This window comes from Ambystoma mexicanum, chromosome 1p (genome assembly GCF_040938575.1).
Source record: "Ambystoma mexicanum isolate Mex_15411 chromosome 1p, UKY_AmexF1_1, whole genome shotgun sequence".
Lineage (NCBI taxonomy): Eukaryota > Metazoa > Chordata > Amphibia > Caudata > Ambystomatidae > Ambystoma > Ambystoma mexicanum.
In genome coordinates, this window is record NC_090921.1 from 793,057,363 (window position 1) to 793,076,812 (window position 19,450).

The 19,450-nt window shown below is 44.1% G+C and overlaps 1 protein-coding gene across 3 annotated transcripts in view; it reads left to right on the plus strand.

The window, feature by feature from the left end:
- ATP8B2 (ATPase phospholipid transporting 8B2) overlaps positions 1 to 19,450 on the plus strand; it is a 2,597,648-nt gene that overhangs the window by 504,592 nt on the left and 2,073,606 nt on the right. The gene's annotated exons all lie outside the window — the stretch shown is intronic.

Below are 19,450 nucleotides of genomic sequence, written 5' to 3' on the forward strand. Positions count from 1 at the left end.
CTATTTTAAAAGTAAAGTGGTCTTGGTTAGCTCCCTCCTGCCAGTAATGCTGGCCTCGTTATCTGTGGCTCTGTCGAAAAAGTAGGAAAGAATAGTGTTAGTGGAATATGCAAGAGAACAAGCACTGAGGTGCTGACCAGTACTGGGCGAAGCACCCATTACCTGTGTGCTGCTATAGATTTTATTGTGTTTTCAGGCAGGAATGTACCCTGGGCATGTTGGCCCTAAGGGATGTCCCTATAATCGATAGAAGGGAGGTGGGTGTATTGCAGTGTACTGGGGTGTTGAGGATACGGTAGGACTCTTCATTTTGTGCTCTAGACCTCCTGCATTGTTTGATGGATGTGGTGTAAAATGTTGAAAGATGAGTAGTTGGTGAGGGTGGGAGAGGAGTGGGGTAGGTTTTCACTGATTTCTGCAGATGTTTTAGTGGCAAGTTTGCTTTGTTTCATGTGATAGCAGCCTGAAGTAGGGTGTATATTATAGGTGAATGGCCATCTGTGCAAGGAGACCCTGCTTCGGATTGAGTTGCCTCAAGTTAAATGGTACAGGAGACAAGTCTACTTTGACCAGCTTTAGGGTGTGCGGTCGTTGGAGCCCCTGTATGCTTTATAAATTCAGATATAAGCAAGTCATTGATTACAGTTGGATTATTCGGTTCATCTTAGTCTGGTGATTCTCTTTCATGTGAAGATGTTTGCGTAAGGAGTTCAATGTTTGGTAGCCAATATTGTATTGCGAAAGAAGATCCTCCTTGTCTTTTTTCTTTTGAAGTCTGGAGCAAGGATTAGGTGGCGTAACTCAATCTAAGTGACCTGGCGGGCATGTACTGCTGGAAAAACCTTCTGGAGCAAGCTGGGCTCTTTCCATGGTAAGCGCAGTGGGCAACGCAGATGGCTTTTAAGTCTTTTTTTTTAATTTTATTATTTGCATGCTGCATTGGCTCCTGGGTATGTAAAGTGCAGGGTTGATTTGTTTGAATGTTTCCACCCTGAGGAGTAGTTGGCAACTGAGTTTTCTGCTTTTTTTGTTGCCTTTCCATGAGGTATTCGTAGAGTCCTAGGTAAAGGCTATTTGTATATGCCAGTCTTGTTGGGACAAGCAATATTTTGGCCATGGTCTTTTGTGTGAACAAAAAGTAAGATGGTATGCATCGTAGAGTGCTGTGCTTTTTGAAACCACTTCTAATAATACCACCCAGTTGTGGTTCTATTGTGATGCTATTATACATCTTTGTTCCAAGGTTCTTTATTGTGGGTTCTAGTACTGGGTATACACAAACTCCTTGGACCAGGGAACTGAGGATGTTTGTTGGATCTGCACTACAAACACATCAGGCGTATTTGTAAAGCACACGTTCACCCCCGAAGGGGCATCTTGACACTAATAACATATGTTTGTTACCCAACTTAATGGTGCTCATTTTATCGACCTCAGAAGGATGAAGGGCTGAGTGGACCTGCCGGGATTTGATTTGATCCTGTGACCATGAGGTCAAACACAGGCCCCTGTAGTAGATGCATAGGTCCACTGAGCCACACATTTTGTTTGGGAAGGTTTACCTTTTTAGTCTATTTGGCGTAATCCATGTATTCACTTGTGCAAGACATCGTCGTAGGTCTGGCAAGTCAGTTAAAGGGTTATCCGCCAGTTTGTGGATCATTTGAATGTCATCTGCATAGTTGTAGCAGGTGAGAACGGATAGACTGATGTTCCAGTAAGGGTGTCCTATACATGTTTAATAGGAGAGGTGAATGTGAGGAACCTTGGGGTACTTCACAGTCCAGACGGTATGACTGATCTGTAAGGGGCCACAATAGTGGTTTCGGCCCTGTTGGTGAGAAAAGGTAATCCAGTGTAGGTCCACTACTTTTATCCCAATGTCTCCCAGAACAATATCATGGCTAACCTTATCAAAAACTGCTGAGATGTTCAGAAGGATGAGTGCTCTCAGAGTTATCATATGTTTTGTTCTTTGCTGTGTCCTATGTTGGGCAGAAGGTTGATTTGTTGCCCCTTGTTGGTCTAATGCTGTGACTCTCGAAGCTGGTTGCATTTTACATTGAACCCCTGTTGACTTTATCTGAATGTTTCCAGTAGTGTTAAATTGGGCAAGAGTTTGAAGGGTCGTTTGAAGAATGGACTGCCGCCTGATTTTAACTGTAGAAGGATGCTCCCAGTGGTTAAGTAATTGAGGAAAGATAAAAATGCAGTTATCTGTTCCAGATGTTTACAATGATTTTAAATACAATAAGGAGCAGGGAACTTGTGGAGATCCTGCACGGTTGCAGGAGGCAATGGTAGTGAGAAGGTCCTGAAGGGAGAAGGAGCAGAGGGTGGTTGCCAACGGGGAGGTTGATTCCTGGAGGTGATGTCTCCTTAATGGGATGGGAAAGATGTGGTACTTTGTTGCCCAACTACTCTTGGATGAGTAGTATCTTATTGGTGAAGTGTTGTGATTTGATTGCATAGTTCTTGGGTTGTAATTGGGGTTTTGTTGCTTGTTTCCTTTACAATATTTCCTTTTGATTGTGTTGTCCTGATTCAATGCGTCTGGAGTATTGTGCTTTCTTTTGGTTTCTGCCCTGTAGAAACCTATATTTTGCAAGCTGGCAAATCTGTCTGGTTGTACGTTGGTTCCTCCAGATATTCTTCAATATTCCGTTCCCTTTCTTCATGTGGTGTAGTTTAGGTTTGAAGCATTTAGCAGAATTCTTTTTCTGTGAGTTTGTGAAAGGTTTTCTTAAGCAATCTTGTCTCAGCCAGAGTTAATCCAGTTATCAAGGTTGTGGAATTGTTCATCTGGTGTTTTTATTTGTGGGTCCGATGTGATGGTTGATTTATTTAATTCCCGTATTTGTAATGTGTTTTGTACTTCCTTCTGAATGGTGTAAAGGGACCCAGGCTGGTTCTGTAGGCCAGGGAGCTTCTGTGAATATTCTGAAGGGAATGCATAAGTGGTCTCGTCAGGGGTGATGGACTGGGGAAAAAACGACCACCATGTTCTCATTACAGAGAACGCAGTCAAGAATGCATCTGGCTTTGTAAATTGAAATCGCACAGTATTGTCACATGTTGATGGTCTCCAGATAGGTTGGCGGATGCATCCGTGAGTTGGTATGCAAAGGACTGACTGTAAAAAGATGCTTTGCATGTGAGGAGGAAACTTAGCGAGAGGTGAGAGGCTTAGCGAGAAGTTAGAGCAGATAGGTGCGAGTGGAGTCTGTGGACTAGTAATGTGACTCCACCTCTATTGTTAGGAAGATTAGAGCATTGGACCTTGAATCTTGCTAGCATACTTTCATTGATTATTGAGAATTGATCATTGGAGAGCCAGGTTTCCATAATGAAAAGTAGTTTGATTTGTTCCTTGCAGAGGAGGTTGAACATATCATATGAATGCTTGGTGATTGATTGTGCCTTAATTAGAAGGCATCTGGTGCCTACCTTTTTACATGGGCGTTGGGACGAGAGTCTGTGTTAGGGTCGTTTTTCATTTAATTTGTTTTCCCATAAGAGTAGAATAAGAGTCTGATTGCACAACACAGTACTACGAGATCAGAAGTGGTCCCAATCATAAAGGTGAAACGGGCAAAGCCTGACGGGTATACCTACTTCGCCCCTTAGGGTAGGAAAACCAAAGGGAAGCTATACACTTCGTGAGGTAGTACAGAAGCGGATCACACAACAATAGTGCTGTGAATTTCCAACCAAGGTTCTATAAAAAAAAATTGGGTTGTTTGATTAAACTAACACTACAAACAAACTAATATAAACACGATAACTCGCTCCTGTAAAGGAAAACCTAGATAATTGGGAAATGAAGAGCGCTGACTGGTGCACAGGTAATGATTTCAGCAGCAATTTCCAACATTTATGAAGCTGTCTTATTAAAGGTAGAGAGTGGGGTTTTACAGGTCAGTAAGGCCCTTTAAGGCATACCAGGAGGGACAGGACCACTTCAAATACATTTAAATGCTGTCTTGGGGGCTCAACGGTGTCAAGCCAAGCTTCTAGGTGCTTTAAGTGAGCCAGGTTGACATTGAGCGTTGATGATTCCCAGTAGATTGCAGACGTCAAGACTCTACAGTTGGCCTGAGATGGCCAAAAGATGGGGTTCAGTTCTGTAGTGGACTGCTTTAAATTGGGATGAAGAATCCAGGTTGTGATGGGTTGAGTCTGCTATAAAGGGCTGCACAATGCAATGCGTTTCTTGCATGGCTATCAGCTCAAACGTCGGAGATCAGTCAGTGGATCGAGTCAGAGGCTCAATGGCTCGACACTGGATTGAAAAAGCAGTGAATTTGCCAAGGGTAGTTCCCAGGAGCTTGAAGTGGCTCAAAGTATAAGGAAGTGACCAATAATCGATGCTGGAAGACTGGGCATTTGGGTGCTGGTGTACCCCATTCAGGGTCGCTAGAGACAAGGCAAGCCTTTTATTGTCTGCTTCACTGCCAGGAATGTGTTGGGGAGAATTCACTTCTAAGGCTAATTTCCTTTACCCATAGAGTCCCCCAGCAGCTTTGCTGGATTTGAAGGGATTATTTTTTTTCTCCTGCTAAGAGTGAGACCCTTTTTCTCCCACTCTTAGACCGATTGCTAGTGTGTGTGTGTTAGGCTATCTTGTGTGCTTATGGTCTATGGGATTTTTCTCACCCTCATAGGAATCATCTTTTTAGCATGTGTGTTACACAGCACCCTCAGTGCATTAACACAGGGGTGTCGTAGCGACCCCCAAACATAGACTCCATACCCTAGGACTGACTACTGTCTCCCAGGGCATGCAAAGTCCCCATTGACTTTACTAGTCAATTATTAGGAACTGAACCAGTACAACCCATCTTACCATGGAAGTACTGGAAAGGGTTAATACTTTTTCCCTAGTGTTCATTTTCAAGGGGGTACCGTACAGTCCCTCTCTCAAAAGTTTCTGGCTGGTGGCAGTGGTTACTCCCATAAATATTCGACCGCAAATAATTCCCTATGGGATTTTCCCATTGTTCGAGGCTACCACTTTTACTGAGAGCCTCCAACATACCGCCGGTTTATTTTAATATTAACTTTACTCGGGTAGGTTTTTATTGGCAGAACTTTAAGAATGTCTTTCTCTGAAATCCTAGCCCAGGTCGGGGATCCTTTGTTTGTCCTTTTGGTGGGCTTCTGCACAGAAGCCCTCCTTTCGGCGCCCCTGAGTCTGGGGTAGACAGGATGTGTGGGAGGGGGAATAGGCATCCTGGACCTAGGCAACCCAAGTCGCACTCTGCCTTGATAGGTTGGGGGGGGGGGGGGGGAAGGGGTGTTATCACTCCAGGATAGCCACTCCACTGTGTGAGTGACAGCTAGGCTGTATGAATGGTGGTCTTGCTGCATAAAAGCAGGGTCCTGAGGACTGGAGGACCAGACGTCGCCACTGGAACTAAGAAGCCGAAGAGGAGAGAAGCCAAAAACATCTGCAACGACTGAACCACGGGTGAAGCCCTGCTGCAGATCCTGACCACTTTTCTCCAACGACTCGAGGATCTTCGCCTGCAAGAGTCTTCTTCCCTTGAGATGGTGGGGTCAACTAGTTCGCCAATCGCCTTCCAGGACCTGCCTTGGTCGAATCACCAGTGCCAAGCACTAGGAGACCGGATAGCCAGGCACCCGTCCACCATGACCGCGATTTAAAGGAGCGTACCTTTTATACCATTTTGGCAGCACCACGGCTGGTTTCATCCCTGGGCAGTGCAGTAACTTGAAACTTCCTCCACGACGAGAGCCTCTCTTCCCCTGCTGGATCGCCCGAACTGCAGGAACTGCCAGGAACTACCGCCACCGCAGGAGCATTTTCCACTTTTAAGGTTCATTGTTCCGCCAGGCCTCCCGTTTCGTTGGGTATTGCTAAAGGTGTTTTAAATCCTTTACTTACCTTCTGGGCTGGCCGCCTTTTCGTCTGACATTATCTTTCTACGTCCTGCAACCGCCTTCTCAATCGTTTAACAAAGACTTGACTGCAGCTACTAGAACATTTTCAACCTAGGCACTTTGCCTTGTACCACTGACTCTGGCACAAGCCTCTTGACTCTGGCTAAATCTGTTACAACTGCCTTCTCTAGATTGTTTCTCTTCAATAAATGTGTTGGTGCACCTAAAACTCTTATAACCACCTTTCCTTTCCCTTTTTACATTGCTGCAGTGCCATTTTGCTCGGTTTTCACCAAAGTACTGTTGATGCTAAAGTGCTGCCTCACTTAACTTGTTCACAATCCAATTGGGAAGTGTTGCTGGTGTGTTTTAGGAGTCTAAACCTATGTAACTTGTTCTTTCCCTCCCTCTGAAGAAATTGTTACAGTGCCATTTCTGCTTAGTTAACACTGTGCCGTTTTGCTCAGTTTTCACTCTTGCTCAAACTTGTCTACAATTTAAATAGGGAGTTGTGTATACTTTTCCTGACTAACTTACTTTAAATAATAGTGATTTGTGTGTGAACATCAGAGTGTGTAAAATAAATATATATATACTTTTTGATACAAAGCTTTGGTCAGTGTTTCCTTGTTCCATAGTATTGTAGTCCTATTGTGTAAACCCTGAATACTGCTCATCTCCCTCTTGAGATAAGTCTGACTGCTTAGCCACAGCTACCAACTAAATCTGTGTGGTACAGACTGAAACCAAAGAGGATTTATTGCATATACCTGTAGTATTAATCTTCTGTAGCACTCCCTAAGGAAACTGCACAGGATTCTGCCTAACAGAATGGTTGCAGGGTTCTGTCACCTTGAAAGAGCAGTTTGTAGGTACCAGTGTTCTGCGCTGCAGTAGGTATTGTCCTGTGGGCAGTCACCCCAATCCGTCCTTTGGGATGGTTAGGGAGAAGTGCTTGTCTGTTACTTAGAGATCTTGGTCTTCACCTTCATGGTAGAGGACTTTGGAGCAGACTGTACTACCAAGCAGGTTTCAGAGGAATCCTTTCAAATGTCCAAAGATGACTCAACTAAGGGAAGAATCTCCCACAATCTCTTCTATAAGCCAGAGACAACCACATGTTCTATCCTTCTGTAAGGGTCCAATCCTGACTGCCATTTCAGAATAGTCTTCCCTATTGATATCGTACTACCTAGAGTACTTTGTCTGCATGAAAATGGGAAGGAAGAACAGGACATTGGGAGCCTTAGGAAAGTCCATGGTGGTGGATCTCTTCTCTAAATGGAAAGTTCTTTTCTGTGGCCTTCCTCTGTCTAGCCACATTCAGAGGTCTCTGTTAACACCCTGTTGTGACTTCCCTTCACCCAGCAGTCTACCCCTTTAAGCGCTGGACCTCTCCCATCCCTCTTGGATCAGTTACAGCCATCCACAGTGGTGAGAAGGTTTATATAGGGAAGAAAAGGGTCTTTCCTGAGGTAGAGCCCAAATCATATGGACAAAATTCATCCCCAGACAGTGAACACACAGGAGCCTCTAATTGTTTCATCCCAGAGATCACCATTTCACAACCTGATAATGCTGTTATTTGAATTTGCCATCTGCCAGTAGATCCTGTGTGCAATTTAATTTAGGCTTGGTTTTGCCCACAGTTCAAGATATATATACTGACATGTGGGAATTATGGTTCTAGCAGTTGCTCGCAGAAATGCACACGTCAATTTGTGACTGCCATTTTGCCATTACACAAGGCAGCTGCTCAGAAGTCCTTAAAGCTCAGCAGTCACAAGTGTGCACTAAGCTTTCCTAGCATTGAGCATTATGAAAGGGGGGTGTAGTGGGTGTCTGGTTAATAGACCCCTATTTCAGAGACCGGCTACCTGCATCATTTTCTTAATAAAAAAATCAAAAAATCTCTCGTCATTGCTCCCTTGCAGATTGCATTTGATCACAGTAAGTTCTGCCTTTGGTCATGGTTCTCGTCCTTGAGTCTTTGTGTGGTGTTTGTCAGTTAAGGATTGTCTTGTAACAAAGGGTGCATTGAGCAAGACCCATAGCAATTGTGGTTTCATGGATGGTTCATCGTTTCATTCATTTGAGGACACTGGGTTTGTTGGGTTACAGGTTTTTTTTCTCTTTATGTAATTTCTGTCGAACAGTGGGTTCGTCATGAACACTGGGTTCGTCATGAACACTGCTTTCAGGTGGATGTTTCGGGAGGTATCAGGATAGGAAGGTTGTTAAGGGTTTTCTCGGGTATGGATTTGGTAGCTCTATAGCATCTCTTTTTGACTGGTTTGGAGGTGTTGATATAGCTGCTTTTATTACTTTAATTTCATCCATGCTAATCCTACTGTATTTGTGGTTTCTGGGAATGTATGTTATGTGAACTTCATGACTTGGTGATCTGGTTGGAAGTTGGGTGAAGGGAGTGGAAACGTTTGGATATGGAAGGGGTGATACTTAATAGGTCAATTAGTGTTGTGGAGTGTTAGCCGGACTACAATTTAGGCTTGTACATGCCTTCAAGGATTGAGCTAGGTGATGCACCTAGAGCTTTGCTTAATTGAGAAATATGTAAAATGGTATTATGGATTAAACTGGTGTTTGGCCTAGTGAGATTGATCTCACAATGCTGTGGATATTACTGGTAGCAGTTGCAGTCGATCTAGCAATCTGTGTTCAGCTAGTGGACTGATCACATTGATTTCATTGTTCTATGAATAGGCCTCCACCGAGCAAAGTCAGGAAAGAGTGATTTAGGGACAGGACTTTATCCACATGTTGCCCTATGGAGAACAGGTTGGAAAAGAATCGGTATGTAAACCTCACCCCTCTAACTCCCAATTTCTCCAGAGACCACTGCTGGAGTTCTGGAATCCATTGGGATATAGTTGTCTGTGCTTGGTTCGGTCGAGGAAGGCACACAGGCCTCGGGTGCAGAGATTGCTTTCTGCTGCTGTGTTTAGTTTTGGTGGGTCGCGGTGCTTAGGAAGTGGTTTGACACCTTCCAGCTGAACACCCAACGTAGAAAAAAGATTAAGACTTCTGTGGAGCAGGCAACCTCAACACACCTATAGGATGCGAAAAATACTATTTGCAATGGGACTCACCACTGTAGGGTGGCAACAGACTATCTTCCAGGTACAAACAAAAGAGCAGGTCCTGCATGTCTTCCATTGATGCAATAAGGTTGATAAATGCAGGAACACGCGTATTGTTGTTCATGTTTAAGATCCTCCAAGTTCCAAGGATGCACTCGGAGCAATGACTGATGGTCAGTCCTCTGGTTGGTCCAGGACACTTCCGAAGGCAATGATCCTCAAGAAGGGGTTGAGACTGGTTGTTCCCACCGGTCCTGGGGTTGACATATGGACAAGGGTCTAAGTGATATCAGGCAGAAGAGCATGACTTCACTGGAGTTGATGCTCGTCAGCTACAGGGGTTGTCCTCGGGTCATCAACAGGGTGCTCTTCTTTGTAGAGGACTTGGCTCCGAAGAGATCTATCGCATGACTACAGGAATCATACTTTTATCAAAGATCTGGACTGGAAGTTTGCCCATGTCCACCAATGTTAAGGACATTTACCTTTCAAACTGCCAGTGGCTATCCAACTATGGATAGCCACTTGCCCAACATATGGACAGCAGTAGACATTCAGGCACCAGAAGGTCTACTGGAACCAGACCGTTCCAGCCCACACATCCCCGGCACACGTACAAACCCTCTTTGCTCGTGAAAGCAGTAGCTTCCCCTGGAAAAGGAAAGCCCATATATGGCTGTTCGGAGTCCAAGAGGGCAGCGTGATTATGACCTCAACATTATAGACTTTATCTTAGGAAGAAAGAATCACCCTCATCCATCCAGAAAGAATACAAGCTACACTCATTAATGCCCCACCGATGAGTAGCTTTGAAAAAATGTTTTAAACATTTTACATCGACAAGACCTCCTCCTCGGCTATAGTGGTAGTGTATTGTCGAAGCCAGCAATGCTTTATTCTTGCATGAGCTATGGACATACCTGGGCCATGATAGCAGATGACGCAGGCAACCCTAACCATGTTGGGGTAGGGCGCGTGGAGAGAGAACCGACTGGTTGGCTGGCACACACATACATAGCCCTATTGGCTTTTGCTATGTCAGGCTCTGTCATGGGCTCAGGTCCACCCAGCTTCTCAGCTCAATGTCATAATTGAAAGAGGGCTACACCACCTGAGAACTGGAATGAGTCAAATGGGCACTAGGTGTCTGATCAGTCTGTTCTACATAGGGTGGGGAAATTCACTAGTGGTGGTGGTCTGTCTTGTTACTAGGCTGAGCGTAATTGTAAATGCTTGAATGGTCGTGTACAGCCATGCCCTCCAAAGCCATAGGATGTGCTGTTATGAAGTCCATTGTTAATGTAATTGATTAAATGTATCATACTGAGTTTTCTGTATACATTTGAAATAAGTTTTAGCTAAAGTACAAAAGAGCTGAGCTTTCCTTGCGCTGCCTTTGGGGGAAGCCTAGCATTTTCTAAAAAGCTCCAGTAATGCAGGAGTTGTCTTGATTCACGAAGGGTTCACCATCAATGACGTTTGCCAACGCTTGGATCTGACTTTTGGACACATTGACTCTTGGTGCTACACCCCACAACTCATGCTGGATCTCACACTTTGGTTGCCCCTGAATCATGCTGTGCCCATCGTCACCGTGAATCCTTGCCTACTTTTTCTGTTCCCTTGTGGTTTACTGACCTCTGCAACTGTATTTGCTCTGCTTCTCTGCTCTTTTCACTGTTTTTATTCTCTGTTCTCTTCTCCTCCCCCCCCCCCAATCTCCCCCTTACTTTTCTATTTGCACTTTCTATGCACTTACTCTGTCAGACATGTCCCCGGGCCTAGTATGATAACAAATGTTTGTCTCCCCTCCCCCCCACCCCCCATCCCACTCTAGCATCATCTGAAATGTCGCCAGGCCTAGTACAATGGTTGCTTGTTTTGTTCCTCTCCCTCCTTTCTCTTCCCCTCTCCCTCACCTCGTGTAACTCGCCAGCTCTACCAGAAATGTCATCAGGCCTAGTACGGTAGTCGCCTGTCTGTTCCCATTTCCTTCCTATAAATGTTGCTAAGCCGAGTACGATAGTTAATTTCACATTCTTGTTGTTCATGGCCTGTAAGAATGTTTTGTATTTTCCCTTGTCGTGAAGCGCTTTGAAACACATTGTGTATAGGCGCTATATAAATGAACGATCATATCATATACATGGATTGTACTCGTAGGACAATGTAATTGATCTGATGGAGCTATGGAATCATCTTCTGGTATCACTGTGCAAAATGATGTAGCTTTGGGTTCAGGTGATCTACCAATGAAATTGATCTAGCAGTGCTATTGATTCAATTTAATTGTAATGCTTTTGATGTTGTGATGTTAAGGATTCAACGGGCACAATCTAATTGAACTAATAATGCTGATGGTGCAATGCAGTTTTATGTAGTCAATCTGAATTTACTGCTATCAGGACTTGATTGAAGTAGTGTTGCTATGGGTTCAACTGGCATCACAGTGCAATTGATCAGGCTGTTCTATGGGTTAGACTGGCACTGCAGTGTACTTGATGTGGCTATGATATTAATCGGTTATCAAAAAGGAATTGATGTGGAAGATGCTATGGAACAGACTGGTATTATATGGCACATGTAATACAGTGAAATTCAGTTGGTGCAAAACCAAAGGGGGATGACTGCAAGGTTTTGAATCAATCTTAACCAGTGGAACTAGAGAAATCGCTTCTACCGGTGATTAATTATAGACTGTAAATACTTAAGTGGCTCATTTTAACCACATGCTGTATACCTCTAAACGATAATATTAGCAATAAACCCTAGCTCTAAACAAATGTAAATTAGATGTAATACAATCATTTCTTTCATCAAACACCATATCAAAAATATTGGTAAATCTAAAACTAAAAATAATGCATGAATCAGTGACATACAATATACATGCAATAAGACACACCAATATGAATATGAAAACAAATAAAGAACAAAGGCCACATATTTGTTGAAATTAACAGAGATCACCTAAACTACTTCTAGTGCAGTCGAGGCTGTTATAAATAACAAAGATCACCTACTCCTATTCTAGGTGGATCAAAAACCCAAAGCTCTTGGTCAGTGCTGCACTAATAGCCATTATTAAATTTCCTTCTTGAAAATGTTTTGACCTCAATGCATTTTGGACGTTTCGGTGGACATAAAGATATCGCCACCTTCATCGTGACAATGCTTAGGAATGACCCTGTGATGTAGAATAATACCAACATTAGTAATGGGGAAAAATAAATAATAATGCAAAAAGAATAGAACATAGGGTTATAACCTCTCCCAATATCTAGATGGGGAGACTACCCATCACCCAACACCAACCAGATCACCCAACTCAAACCACCTGGTGTAAGAAATGCATTTTAAGTGACGTTGCCTACAAACCTAAGAAGCTGGGCCAGGAACATAAAGAACACACCCATGATTATACATGAGTGGAAAAAAGCAAGAAGAAAAGGTAACAAAAAGTGAATTGTAAATGAGGAAACAATTCTCTTACCCGTAGGCCTGAAATGGCTTGATTACATTAATAGGGCAGTGGCCCATATGGGTCAAAGTGTGCTTTGAGAAAACCCTGCAAACATGTTAACAAAATGACAGTGCACAATAGTTGTCTAAATGTTCATTGGACTCCATATCTTGAGCTCTGCAAGAAAGCCGAAACCTATAGAGGACAATACCTGGGAGGGTCCACAAACAATTGCTACAATTCAGGCAAAGATTTATAAATACCAAGGTGTGGTATCCTGGTATGATTGTGGTGAATGGCTGAGTGTATGCAGGGGCCTCATAGAATGTTGAAGTGGAGCTTGGAGTGTAGGCAGCCTGGGGATTCTAGAGAATGTCGGTTGGGACTTGGAGATAGACTGGGAACCAGGGCAGAGGCTTATTACTTACTCTCCTACCTTTCATTGACTATGCTATGTAACAAAGAATAATAAAGCCTGTTTCCTTTTACACTTACCTGAGTCAGCCTGGTTCCTGCTCCATGTCATTCCTCACTCAGATACTTCACAAGGCTGCTGTGTGAACGTATGGTCCAATTATGAAAACGTTGTTAGACCTCTTCTGAAATGGAAAACAAAAACCATGCAGTCACCCACAGAGCACTAGGGTCCAATAATGCAGCAATGTTCAAATAAATGGGGCCCATATTCACCCATTTCCATGCCAACCTTTGTTCGCAGCCCTACACGAGTGGGGAATACCCCTGGGTTTGTCGAAACTCCTGCAGGAGGTATGAGGGCACTGACAAACACACAGCAGCCATGACTCATGGCAGTGTGTGCACGGTAAACTAGCGAGACGTATCCACAGCGGAGTGGGATACTCGCTAGCATTCGTATCCCACGGGACGCTTTTTCATTGTGTTTCCGTAACCCTTGTGTGTAAACCGCTTGCGAAAGTTCCTGTTCAGCCGTGCATTAGTATGCGCTGAGGCAACGTGCTGCTAATCCGATCATGCGACACAGCCTTAGTAGTACTCTCTCATTGTAACAATAGTAGTAATCATAGAGCACAAAGCGCACCGTCTTGGAAAGATGCCCAAATAGAGATACAAAGCAAGCCCGCACTGTGTTTCGGATCACTAGACTCAGCCAACCCAATAGTGCAAAAATATCGTGACCTTGGATAAAAATGATTGTAAATACGTGGTGTGTGAGGGAATCAAATAAAATGGATGTACACTCTATTAACTGTAAAGCCGGAATAGAGACTAAGCCTGTGGCTTAACTATGCTTGTTGTAATAATGGTATGTTAAGAAACGAACTACACCATAAACACGAAGCGAAAAAGAGCTAGCATAGCTTCAATATTGTGGAACACGTCGGAGAATAGAAGACGTATGATCGAATCACTCGTTGAACTGTTCTAAACTGAGCAAACAAATTCCTATAGAAGCAACTTATGGCAGCAACATGCACGTTCAAAAGTGATGAAAATAATACTTCACTTATTACATGAAAAGAAATACGTTGGAAATCGTATTTATAGCAGTGGGGAGAATAGCTTTTTCAAGCCAGTCTCCTGTATGCTCAAACGAAATATTACTCGGGCTCCTTTCAGAAGTAGAGACCTTTGCACACAAGGTGCATTTTTGACTACATCCAATATCCACCACAAAAGATCGTTTGCTGAATGTTGGAATTCCAAAAAGTGGGGAATTGGAGGTGCTGTGATGTTTTTACAGCGAATCCTTGACCTGTGCTTAGATATGCGGACATGTGCAGCTCAACCACTTGGACACTCGATACAATAAACCACCCTGGTGTTTTTACAATTTGTAAACTTTTCAGATGCCACACTTTATCCCCCATGTCAAAAGACTGAATTTGTCTTGTAAACCTAAACACTGTAAAGGTACCACAAGGATAGTGGTCATGTAACAGGTGTAGATCCATGGGCGTAGTCCCAGAATTAGTTTTCTGAAATTCAGAGTGAACCAAACAATCTTTTAAGTTCCTGGAGTGTTTAAACGCAAACATAGGAACAGGGTCTTGCGGAATGCTCAATTGTATTAAAGGCCAGAACATTTTTATTTATTTATTTTTTTAGTGCAAATGTTCTGGTACTGTGGGCAAAGACGCATACAAGTTTACTAGGATTGGATTTCATGCAAATCGGGTTTGGCCCCACCCCAAAGTGGTGTGACAGGGTGGCCCGCCACCAACACCCACAACGGCTCCCAGATTTGTTCCAAGGGTGTTCATTGGGACTTTACAGATGAAATAGCTTCTGGTCTTCAGATTCTTCAGGGTCTACTTGGGTCTTAGAGAGGGACGGCCCTATTGCTTATTCCCCTTAGCTTCACTTCTCCAGCCTTATTCCCATCTCCCTAACCCAGGAATTCCTAATGGGGATGTTGGTATCCTCACCAACAGTGACCACTAACTGATGTTTTATTTGGTTTCTGTTAGTGTCTTCTCTAAAGCGATTTCTAACTGACTCCCTAGGAGCCTTCTAATGTTTCCCTAACCTGGCCCACTTAGTGCTCTAGGGGAGTTGTTAGGGATGGTGCCTTCTTTCACCCAGTGTCACTCTTGTCTTTCACACGCTTACCTGACCTTGCAATACCCTGCTTTACTACTATCCTTTTGATCTCTCACTCCACCTTTCCACCTCCTCCCTTTGACCTTACTTTTCTTCTTTCTCCTGATCCAACTGCCAATCTTGGCTCCAACTACCTCTCTGCGTCTACTTCAGCTGTTACATTCCTCCCAAGCTACTAGCTTGCTGCTTGCAATTCCTCTTTTATAACCCTTACAGCTACTATAACTACTCCTATTGTCCCACTCCCTGTCACTCTTGTTACTTTCCCTCTGCTACTATTCCTTACTCTGTTATTGACACTATTGCTCTACTACTGGTCTCCCCTCTAGTCTTATTCTTCGCAGCCGTTGTAGCTACTACTACTTACTACCTTTCACTCGCTATTATGCTTCTCCCACTACTTCTACTGCCAACTACTACCTCTGCTACCCCTACTTTACCCTACTCTACCCTTGTCTAACTCTATTCCTTACAATCGCCACTCAAACACAGATCTCTCTCTCTCTCTCTCTCTCTCTCTCTCTCTCTCTCTCTCTCTCTCTCTCTCTCTCTCTCTCTCTCTCTCTCTCTCTCTCTCTCTCTCTCTCTCTCTCTCTCTCTCTCTCTCTCTCTCTCTCTCTCTCTCTCTCTCTCTCTCTCTCTCTCTCTCTCTCTCTCTCTCTCTCTCTCTCTCCCCCCCCCCCCCCTCCCTCCAATAGCCTCCACACTCCTTGCTCTCTCGTCTCCTCTGGTCTCGGACATCCTCCACCAACACCTTTTCTCACACAACTAACCCTCACTCAACCATTCTCCTTAAATACGCACCCGCCTCCCAGGTCTGGATACTTTTCCTGACTGACTTGCCTGGCTCCAGGGATGTGACTTCGACTGACTATGGCTTAAACAGGCTTTTAAGCCACGCCCCTTGCTGTATTTCTGATCTGAAGACCAAAACAGTCCATAGGGGAGTGCTGTCACAGTTTCCAAGGGCCTTCTAGAAGTAATTGATTCTCTTGTGGTTTAGTGAGATTTTTATTGCATATGGCCTTCATGGGTTGTTGCGTCACCCCCCTGGTGCTGCGTACACTGTTGCCGCATCCGCTGGGATTCAGGGAAATGTGGGTATTCGTACACTGCCTCCTGTGCCATCATGCTGCTGGCGGCTCTGCATCTTTTGGATGCCTGCGTTGTCCTGCGGCGGGGTCGCCGCCATCATTTCGGGTAAGGAAGGGCAGGGGCCTGCCCGCACTCACGTGGGCTCCACAAGTTGTTTGGGTGGGCTTCCTCCCTCCCCTGACAAGGTCTGTACACGGCGCCTGTCACAAGGGGCAGTCCAGCCTGAACTGCTAGGTCACATCCCTTCTGCAAGAGACCACAAGCATCCTCAGACATGTTTTGCCTGGCAAAGAACAATAGTCTGGTGGGTTGCCCAGAGGTTAAAATCAATTCTAAAACTTCCAGCCATCACTTCTTTTGTTGTGATAATATTCAGCTGGTGATACAGTAAACACTCTTTTTAGCTTTGGTATTGTAATGCAGTAGATGTCCTGATGCTATGGATTCACCTGTTTTCACAGATCTTTTGATGTTGTAATGGTATGGAATAGACTAGTAGTACTGTGTAAAGATTGGCAAACCTTTTTGTTGTAGGTAACATTTCATCACCTCGCAGTTGATGATATTATGCAATGAATTTAGTGGTATCGCAAAAGAAAATGGTGTAGACATCCTATGGAATCGATTGGTATCACAATGCAATTTGATGTTATTGCTATGGATTAAACTGGTATTATGATGCAACAATGTACCTGATATCGGTTTACCATGTAATGACAATGCTATTTAACTCGTGAGGCTCCGGAATCAGCTGGTATAACAGTGCAAATTGGTGTACTATGCAATTTCGTTCAACAGGTATCGCAAAATTAATTTTATGGAGCTGCTAGGGAATTACAGGTAACACATTAATAATTTGATGTAGAGATACTACGGATTGATCTGGTATCGCAGTGCACATGATGTACCTCTGCTATTCATTCAACAGGTCACACTAATTGGATGATGTAGCAATGCTATGAATTCAAAAGGTCATACTGTACAATTGTTGTGCCATTCTGAGGCTTCAACTGGCGGAACAAATTTGATGTGGCTATACCACGGATTTAACCCAGTAACACAGGCAAATGATTTAAAGAGCTGCATATTAACTGGTGCCAGAGTGCACCAGAACAAAAATAATGCTATGGATGCAACTGTGAAATTGAACTAAAAAATGCAACAGATGTAATTTGAAGCACTAGGGGACTAAATAATCTACAGTTAGGCCTACCTGGCGATTGAGTACTCTGCTTGATGAGAGGCCTTGAGGCTAGCGTGCCGGATGTATAGGCAAACGGCAGGCATCCTTTGGTTCTGCTCTTGGCTGGCTGCACTGCAGGTTTCGAAATTAAGATTTGATGAAAAGGAGCTAAAACCAGCTTGTGGGTATCTGGCATGACCTGGTACTAAGGAGCTACCTTTAGGGTACCAGGACCTAGTTGGGAGATAGTGTGCCACAAATCTAAGTGTCACATGAGATGCACGTGTAAAGCTTTTGTCCTTTATGTACGATCCTTTGCACATTAAATGTGCTCTAGATGTGCCCTAATGCTTTTTTATAAAACTTCCAAAACACACAAAGTTAATGTCCCATAGCTATGTTTATATGACACTATATGGCCTAGGGAGCGAAACGTAGCTCCTGGTAGCTGTTGGTGTCCAGGTAACCAGGCTCTCCTAGGTTTGAAGCAGGAGCTAAATATCTGTCAGCAATTTCGAGCTCTGTGTATGTGTGAATCTATATGTATCTGGTATTTCTTTCTTATTTTTATAAAATAGGCATTGTGACTATGTATGTGTGTTACAAATACCACAAGGAGTTTTAAAACGGGACTTTTTTGGTTAATGGTAATTTCTAAAAGGAAATAAATCCCATTATTGGCACAATTGCTGTTGTGAAGACTGTGAGGGTAATTGTGTTTGGGATCGTTTTTCCAGAGTTCCACTAATCTCTAAAAACCTCTCTTGTTCCACTTTTCTTGAGCTATTGTATTTGAAGCGGGTGTTTGGCTGAATGCAGGATGTTTGAGAGAAAAATGGAGGTTCGATTCATGAAGGTTAGCTTGGACCCAGAGACTGACACTAGTTTCCATTGATATGTCATGAATTTGAAATTCTTTTTCTGAAATTACACAGCATATGTAAATATTTGTAATAAGTGTCTGATCAGTGCAATACAATTCTAAATGTATGGGGGAATGTTTCATTTAACTATCCGGTTATGTATTGTAATCTCTTATTTTTCCTTTATCCGCTACTGTCAAACATAAATTGAACTACAACAGTGATGTGTGCGGAGGGGGGGGGCGGGAGAGAGAGCTTGCAGAGATGACAAAAAGGTACAACAGAAGACTTTAAAGAAGATGTAAAAGGGAGGTGTTAAAATGGAAGGGTGAGATGATGATGAAGCATATCGAACTCAGTGTCAACCCACGAATGTCGGGTCTATAAATTCAGGACCACAGCCCTTTTAAAACTAGTTAATTAGGGATATATGTATATATATTTCTGAGGCTTGTGGAATCTGCTTAGATCACATGCTGTGCATAGGCCGACATCTAGTGGAAGCTGCGGAGTATTACAGTTTGTTTTTCGAAACTCGAAAATGGGCGTCGACACAGGCGTGCCAGTAATACTATCCCTAGTGTGACGTCCACTGTACCCAAGATCCCTCACGCGTCTAGGATCCTCAGATTGTTTTTTTCCGCCATACTGGTCGGAAGCATCTTGCGGAGTCCCCTGGCCTTAGCCATACTTTTGCTAATTATTGAAGTTTAAAATTATTTATTGACATCCTTCCCCACCCCAACGTCGACCCTCGACACTCGACGACGGCTGGAGAAGACATCGACCGTCGGCTGCTGCACGACGGATCTGGGCCTCGGAAGGCCTCTGGCCTCGGCCCGGGCCTAGTAGGCCGCTGGCCTCGGCCCTGCAAGTAGGGAGAGTGGGGGGTGGTACATACTCTTCACTCTTGGTATATAGGTACACCTTATATATTTCCTACACTTACCAGCCCGCTGCCTCAAGGTGCGTATGGAGGGTACCCCTTTCCAATTCTGCCCCAAGTGCAACCGCAAATACCCTTGGGTCGACAGGCACGCCACGTGCAATCTCTGCTTGCCAAGGGACCACCCCGAAGCGAACTGCAGAGCGTGTAGTAGGTTTAAGCCTAAGACACTTAAGGACCGTTCGACAAAGCGTTGGGCCCACCACGCCAGGCAGGCGGCCATGGCAGCGGAGGGCGCCTTCAGCGATGGCAGCGACGCCGTACTTTCGGACGGCGAGGGCATTACGGCGTCGAAAGACTGCCGAGCGCAGG